The sequence below is a fragment of the Zootermopsis nevadensis genome, unplaced genomic scaffold (assembly GCF_977971745.1).
Source record: "Zootermopsis nevadensis isolate Lab colony 2312 unplaced genomic scaffold, Znev_1.0 Znev_ptg000068l, whole genome shotgun sequence".
NCBI lineage: Eukaryota > Metazoa > Arthropoda > Insecta > Blattodea > Termopsidae > Zootermopsis > Zootermopsis nevadensis.
The window spans coordinates 3,563,501-3,584,005 of record NW_028259199.1 but is presented as its reverse complement, the minus strand read 5'-3'; the positions used below and the strand labels follow the sequence as shown (position 1 = coordinate 3,584,005).

General features: G+C 35.7%; 1 pseudogene across 1 annotated transcript in view; it reads right to left on the bottom strand.

Moving 5' to 3' along the window:
- Nucleotides 1-55: 55 nt before the first annotated feature.
- The window catches only part of LOC110835802 (cell adhesion molecule Dscam1-like), a 32,381-nt pseudogene continuing 11,931 nt past the window's right edge, over nucleotides 56-20,505 (bottom strand). The window contains exons 9-27 of the transcript XR_015532836.1: nucleotides 19,522-19,815; nucleotides 18,589-18,861; nucleotides 17,650-17,919; nucleotides 17,228-17,295; nucleotides 16,831-16,957; nucleotides 15,811-15,984; nucleotides 14,992-15,279; nucleotides 14,448-14,756; nucleotides 14,303-14,373; nucleotides 13,984-14,217; nucleotides 12,223-12,369; nucleotides 11,861-12,019; nucleotides 10,693-10,826; nucleotides 9,313-9,469; nucleotides 7,058-7,439; nucleotides 5,734-5,919; nucleotides 5,238-5,525; nucleotides 4,939-5,011; nucleotides 56-4,089 (exon numbers count right to left, since the gene is read on the bottom strand). The product of XR_015532836.1 is annotated as a cell adhesion molecule Dscam1-like (transcript). The remainder of the gene's footprint in view (nucleotides 4,090-4,938; nucleotides 5,012-5,237; nucleotides 5,526-5,733; nucleotides 5,920-7,057; nucleotides 7,440-9,312; nucleotides 9,470-10,692; nucleotides 10,827-11,860; nucleotides 12,020-12,222; nucleotides 12,370-13,983; nucleotides 14,218-14,302; nucleotides 14,374-14,447; nucleotides 14,757-14,991; nucleotides 15,280-15,810; nucleotides 15,985-16,830; nucleotides 16,958-17,227; nucleotides 17,296-17,649; nucleotides 17,920-18,588; nucleotides 18,862-19,521; nucleotides 19,816-20,505) is intronic.

Here is a 20,505-nt window from a genome sequence, read left to right as displayed (position 1 = left end):
GCTTGCAAAACTTATGTGGTTAATACATTTTATATACACAAAGATATACAACCAAAACCTTTTATGTGTTTATTTTGATACTAGATTAATTGCAATAAAAATGTGTATATACAGTATTTTGTATACAGACACATGTCCAGTAAGGTCTTATAAATTAATTGATATTAGGAGAATCAAGATTTTGGAAAGGAGTACACTTTACAATATACTGACTTTCTAAACTTCATTGATAATATGTTACAAGACACACCTGAAGATATAGAATGCAAATTAACAAAACTGAATTCTACAAAATTATGAGCTGGGTATCCTAACAATTTAGGTAACAAGAAGATATTTCAAGGAGTTGCTGATATCCTGGATGATGATATAAAAATAACAGAATTCCTTCAACTTTTGTCACACAATACTCCACATTATTCAAAAAATATATCGGAATGTTGTACAACATTGGTTCTAACAGTTGCTGCAAAGTCACAAAGTGCAATCTCTGGTGGACATCTTGAACCCCGTGCTATTTCCTTTATGAAGGCCGTAGCCTTTTGACAGGACTTCTCTGTACATGTGCGTACGTACAACAACGCTGCATAGCTCATTATGTATTTTTATCTGATGATATAAACACACAGAAAATAAACTATTTTCCAAACACTGACTTGCCACATTGTAGTAAAAATCTCACGGGTAATATTTACAACATAAACAAAGTCCTTGAAGTTTAAATTATTCACTCCATCACTTCTCCACTACTTGGTATTTGTCCAGTATGCACACAAGAAAGATGACTTTTAAGGTTGACAAGTTCTGTGAAGCTTCATTCACATACAACACAACCATATGGTTTCTCCCCGTGTGGATACCATAATGCCTTCTCAGTTTTTCTCGCACTGGAAACTACTTATTGCACACATCACATATATACGGTTTCTTCCCCTGTGTGTATGCGTTTGTGCGCGTTGAGATGTCCGCCCTGAGAAAAACTTCTATTATATACTTCACAAGTGTAAGGCTTCATACCTGTATGGATAAAACTGTGTATCAAAAGATTTTCTTTCTGTGAGAAATGTTTATTGCATACTTCACATTTGTAAATCTTCACTTCAGTATGAGTGCGATAATATTTCTTCAAATCATCATTCCTTGAAAAGTTCTTGTTGCAAACATCGACTTATCACATTTGTACTGTTTCATTTCCATGTGTGTTGTACTATGCACTGCGTGTGAACTTTGCATTATACACATTGCATTCAAAAGGCTTCTCACCAGTGTGTATACGGTAATGATTTTTGAGAGGTTTGTACCACTGGTGTTACCGATCAGGCATTCACGTTTAGTGAGCTGTGACGTAACAATATGGCGGATACGTTCGTCAGAAAGAGTAGAGTAGAGTTTATTTACGTTCCATAGATCCTTCTTAGGACTCAACCAAAGGATGTAGATCATGTCATTTCATACAATATACATACACTTCAGAACTTTTAACATAAGTACAAGAACGTATTTCACATATCAATGTACATAAATTTCAGATTCTGCAATACAAGTATGAAAAATAATTTTACAAATTAATATACATAAACCTCTGAATTTTATATATAAATACAAAACTTGCTTTATATATACGTAAATTATGGATATAAAGCTTAAACATTTTCAGCAGAGATGAAAGCGTCTACAGAATAGTAGGAGTGAGTGAAGAGGTAATCTTTCAATGCAGGCTTGAATACCTTTATATCATAATTTAGACTTGTTGGTGGAAGATTATTAAACAACTTGATACCTGTATAGTACACCCCTTTCTGATATTTAGTAAAGTTAGCATTTGGCAGATGTAGATCATGTTTACGTCTTGTATTTAAATTATGTACATCTGTATTTTTTTTTAAATTTATCTAAATTTTTCTTTGTTCTTTTATAATAAGTAATTCTTAATCTTAATTTCCTTTGTTGTCACCATTTACAAGTTCTGTAAGAGTGGTTGCAGTCTTCTTGATTCTGCAATTCTCTTGCTCTTTATCATGTCATTATACTTATAACATCATTCACATGCTGGAAGCCTAGTTTACACTTCTAATTTTCAATATTTGTATACCACCATTGGCATTTATTAAAGCAAGAGAAGGTGCTTCAATGTATATAGCCTCTGTGTGTGGGAGGCTATGATGCAGGACCTCCTTACCTGTTGATGAGCCACTTAAATTTGTACATATTAGTGTTTCACTTCTGGGTTCTAATACTAGGAAGTTTGTTACAAGAAATTAAAAGCTTCTTGTAGCAAGGATAATGGAAAGTTTATTGTAGTTTTTAGTAATTACATATACAGAGAATATTAACTAAGTTTTGAAACTTCCTGCACCTACATTTGAGATGCAATTATGGCCAAGCCAGGTTTATAAAATATAATTTTTATAAGAGAGTGTGAAGGTATGGGCTCAATTTATGTGGCTCAGTATACAGTCAAATGAACATGGTAATGAGCCTCTGGGTCCTAAAAAAAGGCAGATAATTACCTGTCACCAGCTGACTGACTATCAACTTCTCAAGGAGTCTGATTCATAGATTCAATGTGTATAGTTATTCTGTCAGATTCTATCTATTTCAAATCACAATATATCAGAAGTTGGTTCTACTTGTCTTCAGGTGGTCATAGGGAGTACAAAATCCTAAGCTGCTGGGTGCTCTGGTTGAGCTAGTTTAAGCCTTAAATGATTAAGTAGGGTTTTGTCCTCCCCTACTGTCACCTGAAGACAGAAATACAATGAACTTCTAAAGCATGTGGTTTTAAACTGAAATAAAACAGACAATGGACAAAGACCAACATAATAATTTTACACATTGTGTCACATCATCAGAAGCACATGAACTTCATCCATGGTTTTAGTTAAGAATGATTTGCTTAAGTGATGAATCCCAAATGAATATTATTTTGTGCAATAATGTTGTTACATACATAAGGATTACCTGACACAGAACAGAAAACTTATAAATTTAAGCTGGGTGCAGAGTTAACCCTTTCTTGTTCTACCATTTTGGGATCCAAATTCACTGTGATAGCTTTAACAGACACCATACCACATTCTGAGTCCTTTAATTCTGAGGACAATTAGTTCAGTATTTTGAAAGTATGTGGACTCCATCTTGTAATCTCTTGGGTCAGACTGTTTTGTTTAAAACTATCATCATATAAAAAACCTGTAAGACATAATAACATTCAGAGACATTATCAACATACCCATTAGGTTTCTTTAAATAAATGGAAGACAAACACCTGTGCCAGCTATATCTTGTTTACTGAATGGAAGTGAAACATTGCCATGACATTATACTTATTTTTTTAAATTGAAGGAGAGCAAGGATAACTCCCAAAAGTATAAAATAACTGAATTCATTATCTGCATAATATGATATTAAAATTTTTCCAACAAAACTTATATGAAGATAATTAGGTGGCACTTACATAAATGCCCACACACATGACATAAATGGACACAAGTGAGTATTATATTTTTGCTGGGGAAATACATTATTTTTTTAGTAAATGGAACATTAATTTGTACATTTTTATTAGCGCAATGTGACAGTGGCAATATATCTGGAATCATTAAACTGGGATTTGTTATGGAACTCATCTCGACACTGATGTAAAAACAAGAATGTGATGATGCAAGCTTACAGTGTCAATGGTGTTCTGTACCTGAAATAAAATGTTGTTATGCTTCAATAAGATATCCAGTGTACAAAATATATGTACACATTCTTACGATTTATGGCTTCAGGATGAAATACTTTTTGGTTTTTATTATATGGCTTGTCTGATCATATACAGAATTTTTTTTTGTCCAAATACCAGTATGTACTGGTATGGTCACATATTTTGCATCTTGTATTACATGCATATTCATGCCAGAGGTATCGCTTCCCTCCTGCCCACTGAGAGACGAGTCTCCCTTCCTGGCAGGAGATGTTGAATAGAGCTGTCCAGATTGACCATGAGTGCCTCCTTCCTGATCATTATTGCGCTGGTTCTCTAGTTCAGCCAGGGACTTTGCCCCATATCCTGGATCACCTTGTTTATATCCAGAATAGTGCCTGTGTCATATAATAATTACATGTCCATGTTAGCTCAGTAAAAAAAGAGGAAATCTTTAGAGAAAATTATTCAGGAGTTAATTTCAATGAGGAATTTGTCAATTAAGCCATTTCAAAAAGACATTTGTACAAAATTCACTGATTTTGATACAAATAAATCAGTTGGCACCAGACATACACTACTTATTAAAAACTACAAAGTGTGCACACCTAATGCATGGTCCTAATTTATCACTTACAGAAATAACATTTAATAACAATATTCACAGGTCTTTCACCAAAGTCATATCATGTAACAATCCAGTACTTCACACTTCATAGAAACTTCAAAATCCCTATGTGTAATTCTTTACAGAAAAGGAAACGTGTCAATTTAATCCTTGCAGCAAAAGTGTAAGCTATGATAATTGAGGTCACATGCATCAAGAACTCAATAAAAGCAATCTTCTCACAAATGGTCGGTAATGTAGCATTTGTACACTCCATTGGTAGGTACAGTAATAGCAAAGAAAACATTGCTGAACACTAGGAAATACCAGATTTTTTTTTTACAATATTCTTTCATAACTGAGGGTGTAATGCACAAAAATTCTGGTGGGATGAGCAACAAAAATGACAGTAAACCTTGTGTGCATTTACCCATTCAAATCTCACCAACTTTAACTTAAAAAAAGCATAAATAATATAGACAGAATTCCGAAGTTGATCCACTCATTCAGGTTCAAACATTTTATATGTGCTTCAGACAATGCATGAGAATAAATTAGTGGAAAAGAACTGTGTATATCCTTATAAAGTTCTTGAACAATTCTATGTGCCACACTTTCTACAAGAACACACAGCATTTACCTTCTATGGATGATGATACACACACACAGATGCTGTTCCGACATGTCTGGCACCACTTCTGGAAGAATGGTTTCTGAAACAAATTGAATTCAGAAGGTGAATATTAATGTACAACTAAGTTATTTAAAAATAAATGTATTATACAATAGATTTACCTGAATTGTAGTTAGTCAGTAAATGACATTTACTGTTATTTCAGTTAAATGTGCAAATTCTCATATTGTAAATATTAGGGTACATTTACAATTTCAATATCAGAGTTGTATATCCCCACTGAAAAGTGCTATATTGATACCCACCACCTGTTCTTGTCTTTGTGGCAAACAGAAACTCTTGAACACTGGATCCTGCATCATTGTGTGCAGCAATTCGTACTGCATACCATGTAGCAGGAGTGAGATCAGGTATTACTAGCTCCTCCTGCTGAAGGTTGTTAGAAACTAGCGTCCATGTTTTCTGGCCCCGAGAACGATACTCCACAATAAAATACCGCAGTGGACAACCCCCACTAGGCCATGACTCCAGGAATAATGTGACTGATGTTGAGTTTACCAACAGAAGATCATCCTGTGCAGGAACTCGGGGTGCTGTGGACATTAAGATTGAAAGTCTGGGTGGGAGACAATATCCATGCAGTTTTATAGCATATTATTGTTATGTATGTAATGACATACCATAATAATCACATTGATTTTCAGCATTAGATAACTACATTTACAATATTCATTTTGACCAGCATACTTTTAACTTAACTCTGAAATAACACTTAAGATCTGGGGTATATTACGTGTATACCTCCTCCTTTAGTGGTGGCAGTGACAACAGAACTTGGTTTCCCATTACCAACCGAGTTCACTGCTGTGAGGAAGAGCTGATAATTAGAGCCACACTTTACCCCATCCAGTGTGTATATCTTCCGGTCTGGGTCCAGCACCACCTCCTGCCACTCCCCAGATTCTCATTTGTAGCTCAATGTGTATCCTGTGGGACAAAATAATAACAAAACTTCTAACTGACTGACTGACTGACAGACTAAATGACGAACTTCTTGGAGAACAGCCAATCTTGAGGGGCTAAAAATTACTCATTTACTCAATAAATTCCTAATTTTTTATGGAACACAAAGGCTGATTGTCATGTACATGGCATTCTTCAAGCCTTATTTATTACCTTTAGGTTAACATTTGATTTTACTCTCTCAGCTATAAACATTCACTATTGTTGGTCTGCACAGTACTGCCATCTAGCATGAAGAATTTTATGTTTTGAATGCTATTATGATACTTGTGATGTTTCTCAGTGTTAAGTGGTTGTAATATAATAATAAAATTAACTTTTGTTAATGTAATATTCAGAATTTGGTTGCTATGTTTATAAGTTGATGTGATTTTTATTGATGTGTATGTAGTAAGATGAGCCACAGTAGCTTCATCATTATAATGCTGACTACAGGCTGAAAAGCTGGGATTTAATTTCTATCAGGGGGCAAACAACTTTTCTCTTAGTCGCTGCATCCAAACTGGCTTTGGACCACACCCAATCTCCTCTCCAATGGGTACTGTAGGTAAAGTGGCCAGGCACCTCCATCTAGTGTTGAGGTGAAGAAAGAGTGAAGCTATACTACCCCACTACCTCATATGTCTTTATCATATGGTATATAATAAGTATCAATGACAACTTCACCTTTACCTATGAACATAATAGAATAATCCTTATAATGAGTTAAGATTTTTATTTTAAAGTTACATTCTTTTAGCAAAGCAGTAAAAGAATAATGCACAGCATGAGGGTTAAAACACTTCTGAAGCAGAACAGAAACCATGTCCACAAATTCAAATTCCTCCTTAAAACAACACAGTGTGGCACCATTTTTACTGTAACATTGTAACTGCGACTTGAGTCGGGCTATTCTTCCACCAATATATCAGGCAATTCTTTTTGTGCATGAAATAATGTAAAATTAAATTTTGACCCAGACTGGACTTATATTTTTTTTGTACTAGACCCTTAAATTTTTTTGTTTTCTTTTAATAAGAAAAGAATGGAGTCACTTTCAAAAATTTTCTGATGATCAAATTGTGTTTAATACAATATACAAAATAAGGCACACAGAACTCACCATTTACTGGACTCCCACCATTATCTGGTAGTCTCCACTGCAGAGCCAGGCTGCAAGTTGTCGTGGCAGGTACAGACAGATGAGGTGCGCCAGGAGGAACTTGTACTATTATCTCGTATGTGATTTCATCTCGACCAAAAACATTCTCTGCCAAGCAGGAGTAGTTATCAGCATCTTCTGGCCTAAGTGGACCAAGTGTCAATACCCCATCTGGGAGCACTCGTTGATGCCTGTTCCCTGACGATGGGGTAATGAAGTTACCAGAGGGACCACGCCAATTACGATTAGGTGCAGGAAGACCCACGCCATGGCATACTAACATAATGCTCTTGACCTGCTCCTCCTACCACTCGTCGAGAAAACGAAGCTATCCGTGCTGGGACTGAAATAGTGAAGGAATAACCACATACTCTGACTAGAGATTAAGCAGTATACTTGTGTGACTGGTTGAAGAAATGAATTACATTTAAAAATGTAAAACCAAATAAAGAAACAATAAAACTGAACAATGGGATTAACCCTTACTGATATAATGAAGATAGTAAATGACAATTTCTTCTGCAAAATAAAAAGCACAGCAAGTAGCACACCAGCTTCAGAACTTTCTTATCGGTAATGATTGTTAGAAAAATTAATTCTTTGTCCATTTTATGATTCTTGATATTGAGGGTTTTTTTATTTATTTACAAGTTCCAAGAATCCAATAGTGGATATAGAACACGTCACAAACTCAAGTATAAAAACATAAAATACATACATTAAAAAAATTACATCTAGACAAGCAGCGTACTAAATTCAAGACAATATAATTAGTATTTTTATTACAATAGTTATCCAATTAAGTACTCATCCACAGTGTAAAACGAGTGAGTAATTAAGAAATGCCTTAATGCAACCTTGAACTTTTTAAAATTATTTGAGGTATTCTTAACCTCTGTGGGTAATTTATTAAATATCTTTATACCCGCATAGTGAACTCCTTTCTGATAAATAGTTAAATTGGCTTGGGGTAGATACAAATTTTGTCTCTGTCTAGTATCAATAGTATGAGAGTCAATGTTTGATGGAAAAAGAGTTTTGTTTTGTAATACAAACAGTAATAAAGAAAATATATATTGTGATGCCAACGGTAAGATATCTAATTCTTTGAATATATTTCTACACGATACTCTATTGCTACATCCCATCATTGTTCTAATTGCCTTTTTCAGAAGGAGAAAAATAGTGTAACTACTAGATGAATTTCCCCAGAAAATGATGCCATAGCTTATTAAGGAATGAAAGAAAGCATAATAAATTGTCTTTAGTACTGAAATAGACATATATGGTTTCATATTTATAAGTACATAGCAAGCCTTGCTCAATTTTTTAATAAGTAGATCAATATGATTCTTCCAAGTCAATGCACCATCAATCATAATTCCCAAGAATTTAGTACAGAAGATATTATTAATGAATTTATTATTATAACTTATTGTGACAGTATCTGACATTTTTCTCTTAATTTTAAAATTAATATAATGTGTCTTATTAAAGTTTAGTGATAATCTGTTCATTCTAAACCATCTATTTATATTTTCAAATGTTGCATGAATGTGTTTATTAAAGTCGTTTGTATTAGAATGAGAAAATAGGATGCTAGTATCATCAGCAAAAATTATAGGTGTAGCAAATTTAGTTATTATACTGGGTAAATCGTTTATGTATAAAAGAAACAACAAAGGTCCCAATATAGACCCTTGTGGAACTCCATATCTAACTTTAAGCCAATCCGAGGCTGTATTGTTATTGTCATTAGTATGTAATACTGTTCTAATGTATCTGTTATTTAAGTAAGATTCATAAAGTGCGTGATCCTTCCCATTGATACCATAAAATTTAAGCTTAAATAACAAAATTTCATGATCAACACAATCAAAAGCTTTTTCCAAATCACAGAAGATGCCTCCCACTTTTTGTTTGTTATTCATGGCATTTAAAATCTCTGTAGTCAATTTATAGATTGCATTATCTGTTTTTAATCCTTTCCTAAATCCATATTGTAAACAGGGAAATACTGAAAGATGCCACTTAATTGTTAAACCAAGGCATAGATAAAAGAAACAAATTATAAATATGTATTAATAAACATGCTGTGATTACATGAACTGACTTTGAAGAGCTTATGGGGGGGGGGAAGTGGAAAATCTTCCAGCATCAGGAAGATAAGTGTGTGCACTTCACAAGAGAACTAGGTACAAACACTGAAAACTCACCTCTGGAGACTGGTGCTTGGGGAACCTTGATGCTGCTCTGTCCCTCTCCTATTATTGTGGAGGCAGTCACCCAGAATTCATATTGCTGGAATTCTTTGAGTCGACGAACTTCATAGGTCAGCTCTCTGTCACCAAACACAGTCTCCTTATGCTCATCCTGTGATGGAAATCAAGAAACATTGTTCCATGCAATAGCAGTGATGTCAGACTGCATATGTAAAATGGTGATATATGGAGATTATGGTGGAAGCAAAATCCTGGTAAGTGAGAGAGCTTAGAGATCACATTTGTTTTTAAATTACAGTGAAACAAGTCAAGGAATTGTTTCGTTATGTTTCTTCCTGCTACAATTTAGTCTTACCTCTGAGTTTATTGTAAATGCATGCAAAGGAAAATAACACACATTATGTACACTGACAGTTGCAGATTAGAGCAGCAACAATTTCAATAATGTTAGGGCGGAACCTAGGAAGCAGTAAAAAACTTTTAATATTTAATTTATAAACAGGGGGAACAGTGGCGGCCCATCCATAAGAGCTCCAGAGCTCTTCTGGACTTACAAATAGTTAAAACATTGTCGAGCATGTATGGGTTTTCTCCTGATGCAAATTTACTTTTCATTTATTTATATAGTTATGTGTTGAAAAACTATTCTGAATTTTTCCCCTTGTGCAGCACTACCACTGGTCAGACTCACGAGCCGCCACTGAGGGTAATGGTAACATGGTAACATCAAAATTTCATTCATAAATAAATTAAGATCAGATTAAATGTAGGAAATGCTTGCCACCCTTCTGCTATATAAATATTTGAAGACTGAAATATATAAATGAAACTAATTTTGTGTACTGTTTTTTATGGATGTGAAAATCACTCTCTCATATTAAAGGAAAAACAGACTGAGGCTGTTCCAGAATAGGGTGTTGAGGATAGCAGTCTAACTATAGAAGAATGAAGTTACAGGGACTGGAGAAAACTGCATTAGGATGATGAAATCAAGGAGGATGAGTTGGGTAGGGCATGTAGCATGCACAAGAGATAAGTATTTCACAAAACATTCTAATTAAAAAATATTAAAGCAAGAGGATAATTGGAAGATCTAAGTGTAGATGAAATTATAATCCTAAAATGGATCTTATCAAGCTAGGGTGTGAGGGAGTGGACTGGATTAATCTGGCAGGATAGGGATCGGTGGTAGGCTCTTGTAAATATGGTAATGAACCTTCAGGATCAGAGAAAGCAGGGAATCCACTGACCAGATAAGGAACTGCCAGGTTCTCAGTAAGGGCTTTCTTCATGATGTTCGTTAAACTATAAAAAAATTCATGCAGAGCATCTAAGTATGTCTTGTGCTTTTTGTAAAAATATCCTGAAGCTTACTTTGCGCAGCAATGAATGGTAGTACACATTGTACTTGATAATGTTGCCATTTGGTTCCAGCGGTCTTGTCCAGGCAACCATAATGCTGTCAGATGTCATTGCTAGTGCCTTGATTTGTTCAGGTGGACCTGGAACTGTAAGAAAAATAAACATTTTGGGAATAATTTTCTTAAAAAGGAAATCAAAACAAGAAAATATCAGATGGATAAGGGTAGGATCATTTACTGTAGACATTTCAGTAGAAGGATATCACATTATACTTTATCCTTACACAACACAGAATGTAAAAGTTATAGCTATTTTATTTTCACTGGGGGGACATAACTAAGTCTGTACAACCACTGTATAGAAAATAAATGACAGAGCAGACAGAATACCTATTTTCTTCTTTCATGTCTGTGAGAGGTCTTACTTTGCCACGTATCACTTGCCATGTATCTTTAATTAACAGTTTTTCTCCTTAACAGATTAATAAAGTTTATACTTTCAGAATTTTCTTTCAGTTCTTTTGCTGACATATTATTAATTCATTACTTCCAATGCTAGCAAAAATGTTACTTTGTTATTACACTGTATACTGAATTAAAGACCCTGGAGTCTAATAATATATAATATAATGCAATACCTTCGCATGGGGAAACATAATACAATATAGCACTTTAATACTGACTATTATGTGTGCCAGAGGTTTTCAACCTGCAAACCTTCAATATATTCTGTGCAGTTTTCCCTAAGTTACCAATCCAAATGCCTGTATCATATCTTCCTTCCTGCTTTATACAAGGCTTCCTAAAATGCCAAACCAACACAAATTAGCTCCAACTGTGAAATCCTAGTCTGATAAACTGTCCTTTTTCTAACACGGTGGCCCATGAAGAGTGAAAGGTGTCCCCATGTCTAAAAATGAGAACTCCTGATCTACACATAAGGAACTGTGAAGTTCAAAAATTTGAGATTTAAATCTGAATGTATGTAGGTAGGGTTAATTATGTTGCTTTGGTAGCAAAGAATATAATTTACCTTTACAAATATAGCAACTATCAACAATGTTCTATTTTCAATTAAAAGAGTTAGTAAGAATGTTCTTTTTGTTCATATAAAGCTCAGGGTTTAAAAAAAGACTAGAACTATGTGATTTCACAGTAAATACTAGCTGTGTATAACATACCATCTTCCTCTGTGGTACAGTGGACTGGATTGGACCTGACTCCTTCACCAGCTGTAGTAAATGCCAGCACTATCACACTGTAGTTTGCAAACTTGGCCAAACCATGAAGATTTGTCTCAAGATTTGTTGTTTCCTTTATTTCCACATCTGATCCCATACCTAGAACATTGATTATATGCAGTTTGGAAATTATAACTCATTAGGGGAAATATAAAGTTACGCTGTACATTATTGTGGTAAATCTTTCGTTCTTGTTGGAAAGTCTGTTTGAGGAGTATTTATTTGGATGATTTAGACATTACAATTTAGATGCTAAGGTGTTGGAGCTTTAAAATTTTTGAGTAGGTTTTCATGCTTCTCACCTCCTTGAAAACTGATGTGCTTGTATAAAACATTGTAACCCTCAATGACTCCATTATGATGTTCAATTGGTGGTGGTACCCTTCTCACTCGTACACTCTGTGGAGACAATGCAGAGCAGCGCAAGTCTTGTGGTGCCATGTCTGGAACTAAGATATATATATATATGTAAATTTGAAAATATTACACTTGGCAGTGTGGATGTAGAAAGCATGAGAAATTTAAAGTTATTTAGATTTGAATGTAATTTTCAATTGCATGAAAGTTACTCAGGGTAAAAATAGCAACAAATCACTTGATTTCATTAAAACCATCATGTAAATCATCGAACTTTTAGTTGATTTAGAGTTATACCTAATACTGTCTTGTGGTAGTTCTGAGCTTACAATGTTTGGAAAACAGCATGTTATCTTGTTTCAAATAATTAAGTAGACATTCAGTCAGGAGCATATGAATGCCTGACATGCTTTCTGAAATTCCAGCTGTTTCATCATCCTAAATTTTGCCACTTTCAATTGTCTGATCTTAACCAGTGATCATAATCACTGCACATTGCTTGTAAACTGTCTGCTTCAAGGCCACCACACCAATTCTGCAGCAGATATTTTTCCTCATGAACACCCAACCATTTATTCTCTTCATTGTCTACAAATATTTGTTTTCATGACTGATTATGATAATTTGCTTTACCATACCCCAAACTTTCACTTTATATGCAACATCTAATGGTATAAGCTTCTTCTCGAGAACATTTAACGTTGTTATTCTCATCTACTTTCTTTTGCATAAGTTTATAATGTTTATAAATCTGACTATACACTCATAACTTTTGTCATACTGTCCCAAGAAGCGGCTGTTAACAGTTGATGCCTAAGAGACTGGCAGTATTAAAACAAGGTAGGAACAAAGGAAAAGTAAAGCATATGGTGAGTGATACATTCTTGAAGGCCATAAAGGAGAAAGTCTGAAGGTGTGTGATGAAATAGAAGATGAAGTCCATAGCGTGCACAACTGAAATGTTTCAACATCTAAAGAGATGAGATCGAGGCACGTAATAATTTCTTTATATTTAGTTTACTGATTTATATAAAAAAACTATGACAAATTTGGAAATATAATTGTCTGCTTACAGATAATTGACAGCCTACTGTAATGTAGAATGTTCATCTAAGCAAGCATTAGAAATGTTGTTCAAAATATGTTTCATAATATTTAATAGCATACTTCTAACCAAAGTGAGGGATGCATACCTGCCCAGCCACTATTTACAAATTACCTCAACTCTCTCAAAAACAGGTTGTAAAATGAAATACCGGTTCACAACATATAATGTTTACCTTTCTAAAGTTTGTAACATTTATCTGAAATATTTTTGGGTATTGTAAAAAATTCAAGAAGTTAAATATTCTGGTACAAGTTAAAAAAAATTAATTTCATTATGCATTTTACTCAAGTCTTATAGTGTTATTACTGAGCCATCAAACAGTAAATGATGTATTGATATGTGCTTACACCCATTATATACCTTAAAACATGCTGCCATTCTGGATTACTTGTCAAAATAACCACATAAAAGTATAATTTATAAAATTACTTCAAACAGTTTAAAACTATGTATACCAAAAACTAGACATTTTTGGTCACATAGCTTAACAGCACATAGAACTACAAAATATGGTGTGTGCGCATGGTGAGTCAACTTTAATTTATAACAATCTGACAATGTGCACAAGAAAACAAAAAGACACGCAATATTTACCTACCACCCTCCAATGTTGTTACAGACTGTGTTGGTGAGGCAGGGCCTGACCCCACCTGGTTGAATGCTCGCACTGTCACCTCATAACAGGTGAACTGGTGTAGAGAGGTTAGTGTCACCTCCAAGCGGTGTCCTCTCACTGTACGCACTTGTTGAGGGGCTGTGGATGGAGCACTGTTTCCTGGTACCCCACTTGGTATCCCAGGATCTCTCCATTGGAGTAACTCACTAAGGGAGGCTGCATAGAGAAACAGCATGATATAATAATATGTATGTCATGACATGGATATAATTTACTGCACTCTATTTGGAATTACTCTCACCTTCCATTTTACCAGAAGTGACTCTGGACTTGTTGCGTCAACAGGTATATCTATTGGGGGGCCACTGGGAGCTGTATAATAACTCTGTTAGATAGTGAAGTGTTTAGTGAGTCCTTGAAAATTTCATCACTTCTATTATCCTCACCTTCCTGCAAAGTTAGGGCAAGAGTAGACTCACTGGGAGGCCCTGCCCCAACCTCATTGACAGCCAGTAGTCTCGACTTGTAGGATGTAGCAGGTCTCAAGGTACCCAAGCGGGCCTTGTGAATGTTGCCTCCAACAGTAACATTGTTCCATGAACTCATTCCTCCACCCAGTGTGGTCTCCTCCTCACGAAACTATATTACATAATGAGAGATAGGAGCATGACCTGAGTATGGTGCCCCCCATGAGACGCTCACCCACCGACTTCCCACTTCTTGCACGTCGACCCGTCCTGGGGCCTCTGGTGGCTCTGAAATTATTACAGGCAAATAACATGGTGTCATATGCTGTAAGATGAAATGAAAGAATGAAACAAAGGCACTCGGCTGCTCTCAGATGATTTTGTTTCATACTTAGTTACATAGCTAGTTACTACTCAGTTGTCTGTGATTGCCACTGACTACCAAATGACCACACACCATTTGCCTTATGACATGTAAAATGGAATTTTACTAACACAAAATTCATATTGATAAATGTATCACCTTTGACTGCGAGGTAAACTATCATCTCATCCTGACCAAAATCATTGGAAGCTGAGCAACGATATGGACCAGCATCTCTCCGAGCCAAAGAGTCCAAATGCAGTTCTGCTGTGACTCCATTGGGTGTCTGTCGTTCCGTAATCTGGGTGTGGGTAGGATTTAGAGGTCTGTGAGATGCTGACCATGCTACATGCAGGGGCAAATCTCCTTCCGCTTCACACACCAACGCAATTCCTTCTCCTGCTACACCACTTTGGTTTACTGCCCGTGATCTAAAATGTGTTGGAACTGAAAAGAAAATTTCTGATCATGAAACCTATTGAGACTGATGTGTAAATTATTCTGTAAAACTAATAAATTCATGTTCATATCAGTATTAAATGAAGCATCTGTCTGTTCAGTCGCTGGTCACCTTCGAAACCTGACAAAGAAAGAAATAATATAATCAAAAGCTTTATGAATGTATACCATGGAATAGAATTAAAAAATGTTTATACTGTTCGCTGTTACAGATGGAAAAATGAACTACTGTTTGGAAGTACTGGTAATGTTGTTTAAATTTTAATGCTGCAACAAACACAAGGAAGCACTGGCAGTATGTCCACAAGAAATGATTCAATGACAGCTAAAGGGACAGTGGGTAAAACTGGGGCAGGTCCAGGAAGATGGTTGCAGATTTTATGTAGCTTTCAAAATAAACATATTTTGTAGAATGAATCCAACAGAAAAACAATATATGAGAGACCCTAAATGTTTTATAAAAATTACTATAACGATATAATTGCAAAATTGTCTGAAAATTATGAAGTATATACTCACCATTTACTCTTAGGAAAATAACCTTGCTAAGGCCAGACCCAATACCATTGCTAGCCTGACATGTGTAATGACCTTCATGTGATGGGTCAACCGTTCTGATCAGCACTGAACCATTACTTGAGATGACAAGTCGGGGACCAGACTCCAGGGTTATATAGTCACCAGGTTGTTCACCTGTAAAAATCTGAGTTTTTATATGGTAATTATGTTTATATTTACAAATTATGTACTTTATAACAATCAATATATTAATTATAGCAGTAGTTTAAGTGTTATGTAATATTTAAAGCCATCAGCCTCCCTCTCTTCATTAGACCATCCTTCCTTTTAAGTTTTAGAGGTTATTTGGAGTGACCCATATGTATTGATAGCAGGTCAGTTATGCTAGGTTAGGTAATTTGTTTAAGATTCTGACACTTCAAAAATTATCCCTTACTACAATCACACTGACTGAAACTATGTCAAACCAAATGAACCTTTATAGCTGAAGCTTGTCTACATAATATTTAAGAATTTAGTTCATATTACAAAAAACAAAAACAAAAAAAAAACACTGTCACCATCACAATGATCAATTTCTGAATGCTGTTTTGGAATATATATACTGTTTACGCTGATAACGATACATAACCTATCAATACTAAATGCAAAGGTACTGTCTGTTAAAGCAGCTGGTATGTATATTTACCACTTGACCTCAAAGGGTTAAGCCAACATGAGTTAGACTAGAATTAACAGTTTGAGTAATTTTCATTATGTATTAGGTTTTTCCTTTCTGAGATGTTATTTTTAAGAAAATACATAACCTCAATTTTTTTTTACATTATTCTAGAGACTTTTGATTATGGACTAGTGAGTGATAACTACTCCCTTTACTTCAGAAGTACTAATAACTCATAAAATGTAATGCACTTGCGAGACTCCTCAGAAAATGGACTATGTCCAGAAGATAACCAGGAGTAATGACAAGCAACAGTTGTTGACATGTTCAAAAATCAAGAGAGTAATAATGTCACTAACCCTTGGCTTTCATCCATGTTATTATGGGTGTTGGAAAGCCACTGGCTTGACAGTGTAAAGACACAGGATGCTGGAACAATACTGAGATATCCTGGGGCTCAACATAGAGCCTATATATATATATAGCCTAAACCATGTACTTAACTGTCAGAATCATTATGACAGGAATATAAATGTCACTTTCCCTTGGATTTTATTATTGTAGAAACTGAAAAGATGACAATTCTAACATAAATTTAGAATAACTAAAAAAAGTATATACCCACACACAAACAAAATAAATGGCAGAAGAAAATATGATTTGAAGCTTTTGCAGTGACATAACTTAATAAAATCTTCTCAGGCAATCAGCCGTGTCAACTGGTGAAAAGAAGAAACTGATGCTTGAGGGACCAACTCTGTCCCCATCATCAAGTTTCTGATGTGACTTGATGTTGAGATCATCTCCCATCTCATGGTCAGACCCTAGCCAATCACAGCTAGTGGGTGGAGTCAATAGCTCATGCTACGTGGCCCTGCTTTCTATTGATGTTTTGACCAGATTGCTTCAGCATTTTTTTTACCGGATACCAGGTCTGACTCAAAGTGTTGCCTCCATTCCTATTAAAGTTACTGGGATGCAGGTTGATCTATATGATTAAATAATAACCAAAATAACCTCATAATGATTCATGCTCATTTCTTTCAAGCTGGAACTACATGCCAGACCCAGTTTTGTTCATAAACTACACTCTTGGACATGAGTAAATGATAATGGATTAACCAAATGACAGATGGATAAACCATCACATCATGATCTGCCCTTCTGGAAACTTGTACCTCTAACAATAAGTTTGGCCACAGCTGCAGCATTACTGGCAATACAGGTGTAATGTCCTGAGTGTCAGGCTGCCAGATTGCTGAACATCAGGTTGCTTACAAACTGGTGCTGCTGTTCTTGTACATCTGCCTCCTAAGACAATGGACCTCCATCCTTGCGCCACGTGATTGTTATGGGGAAGTCCCCAGATATGATGCTGCATGACACTTGAGCTCTCATTCCTTCCTGTAAATTGCTGGGGAACTGGAATGGGGCAATTTGTGGTGGTTCTGTGAACAATGTATGACATTTTTTTAAACACATAAGAACCAGTAATGTTTTATAGTATCTTTTGTGTTAGCAAGTTCAAACTCAATAATGCAATAATGGAATTACCTGCTACATGTTATACTTTGATACTTTGACAACCCGTTCTTCAAGTGCCTGAGCGCTGCGGGTCCCAACTTTTCGTTGGCTCGATCTATGGACATTCGGTAGGACTCCTTGGACGAGGGATCGGCCCGTCGCAAGGCCTCTACCTGAACACAGGACAGCACAACACAGAAAAGCGCGGACAGACATCCAGGGATTGAGTGGGATTCGAACCCACGGTCCCAGTGACCAAGCAGCACAAGGCCCACGCCTCAAACCACGCGGCCACTGAGACGGCACGCTACATATTATATTTCAGATTAAATAAAAAGAAACAGACTTTTATTGAATTAATCTATCTGTTCATTTATATTATGATTTTCCTTATTAGGTTTATGGTGCAGTGCAATTACACGTTTATAACAAAGTATTAATTTCCTTGCATTATGAGGTTAACACACATGGTTCAATCTTGGGAAATAATCTACATTACATTATATTATAAGTTGTCAGAATCACATAGTGTTCAAAACCTGAGAATCACCAGTTCCTCCTATTATTTTGTAACCTACAGTCAGGATACGTACTCATAACATCAAGGTATAGTCTGCCATGAGCTGACTGCCCTTGTTGGTTGCTGACTGAGCAGGAGTATTCCCCTTTGTCAGTAGCACCCTCAACGTGTTCGACTAATAGCGTGCCATTGGAGAACACCCTCTGTTTGAGATGAATGGGCAGAATATCACCAGCTCGCTGCCACGTCACACTGGAGATGGGGAATCCTGCTACTGGACATCTGAGGTATACATCAAGACCCGCGACCACAGTCAGGTTCTGCGGTACACGGGCAGAAGGAGGGCCTGTAATATGTGTACAATCACTGAAACACAGGGCTACAACATTGTCTGCGGGTGTCAAGACAGCATAAAGTAGACTGTCTAGAGATATATTCATGATATTTTGGCTCTCTTTAGATGTCTTCAATAATCTCTTCCTTCTCTATCCTGTATTTTAATGTTTCTTTTATGTATCTTTCATATTCCATTGATCAAATATGATCAATCTTGTGACTTCTATCCTTTCTTTCTTTTTGGAACAAAAATATTTAATTTTCCTTCATGTGTTTGTTTACTTGTCCAATAAACTCGCTCATCCACTTGTTTCTGGAACTCAAAACAGTAACGTATATTTTTATACCACCAGTTTCTTTCATCACTCATATATTTAATATTCATGAGCCAACTGAAACTACTAGTTTTGTAAAACTGTACCTGTGTAACCTTTACATTTTTCTTGTTTGATGCAAATTTTATGCTTCCACAAATACAACTGAACCTTAATATTAGCCTCTATAACCATGTGAAATATGGCATGGTCAAAGATTATAAACACATCTATAAATCTTAACTTGCCTCTCTAGATATTTAAATTAAAAATCAAACATTTAAGTTCTTCCCAGAACTTCTTGTGAATGCCTGAAGCATTGTATGCATGGTTATGCTGCCTTAGGGATAACCTACCATAAATATTGAGCATGGCGGAGTGCTGAACAGAACCAAGGACATTTCTGGCAACACAGGTGTAGAGACCACCATGCTGTACACGAACGGATGAGATGTTGAGGTGGCTGATGACGTTGCTTGCGGAATCCAGGTAACTGCCCAGAACATAGCCTCGGGGCATGAGCTCACTTCCATCAAGAAGCCATGTGATACGTGGTGGGGGGTTCCCCGAGGCAGAGCATCTCAGTGACACTGGTGGGCCTTGCTGCAGGGTCTGCTCTATGAACGTTAACTGTAGCTCAGGGGATATGGCTGTAACAGCGGGAAACATGAGAAACTGGAACACACTGAGGACTGCGGAAATGAAGGAAGGAAAAAGAGAACTGCAGCATGGAAGGAAGGAAGAAGGAAAGAAATAAAGAAGCAGTGAAAGTGGGAGAAATATAGAGACGAAGGAAGGAATGGATAAAAAATAAAATATAGATGGAAGGGTAGAAAGGGAGGTAAAAAGAAAACATAAAGGAATAAGAGGAGGAAAGTGAAGCTTGTAGTATCATAGCCATATATATCTGTTCCTTCTATTCATAACTTTTGGAATGAAATGACTGACTTTAGCAAAAGTTTGCTGTGAACTTAATGAGTTTTTTCTACTTTTAACAAAGGCAATGTGGAGGCTGAGTAAAATTCTAAGGTGAATTAATTACATATAAGATCCTGAACCTTTGTATGTTAATTATGGTTTTAACTGCAATCATTTTTGAATAGGTATGTAATGTAAAACAGCAACATAGTAACTACTCGAAATCAATAATCACTTTCATCTGATGAAGATTATGGACAAGCCTTCACAAATATGAAAATTCATTTGGTAAATTTATTGATTATAAATATGACATATATTCAAAAAAGGTACTCGTATGTTAGTCAAAGTGAATTTCTAAATTATTCTTATTTGTTTGATATAGTAACCAGTGCAGTTACAGATTTAAAGCCTGTTAATAA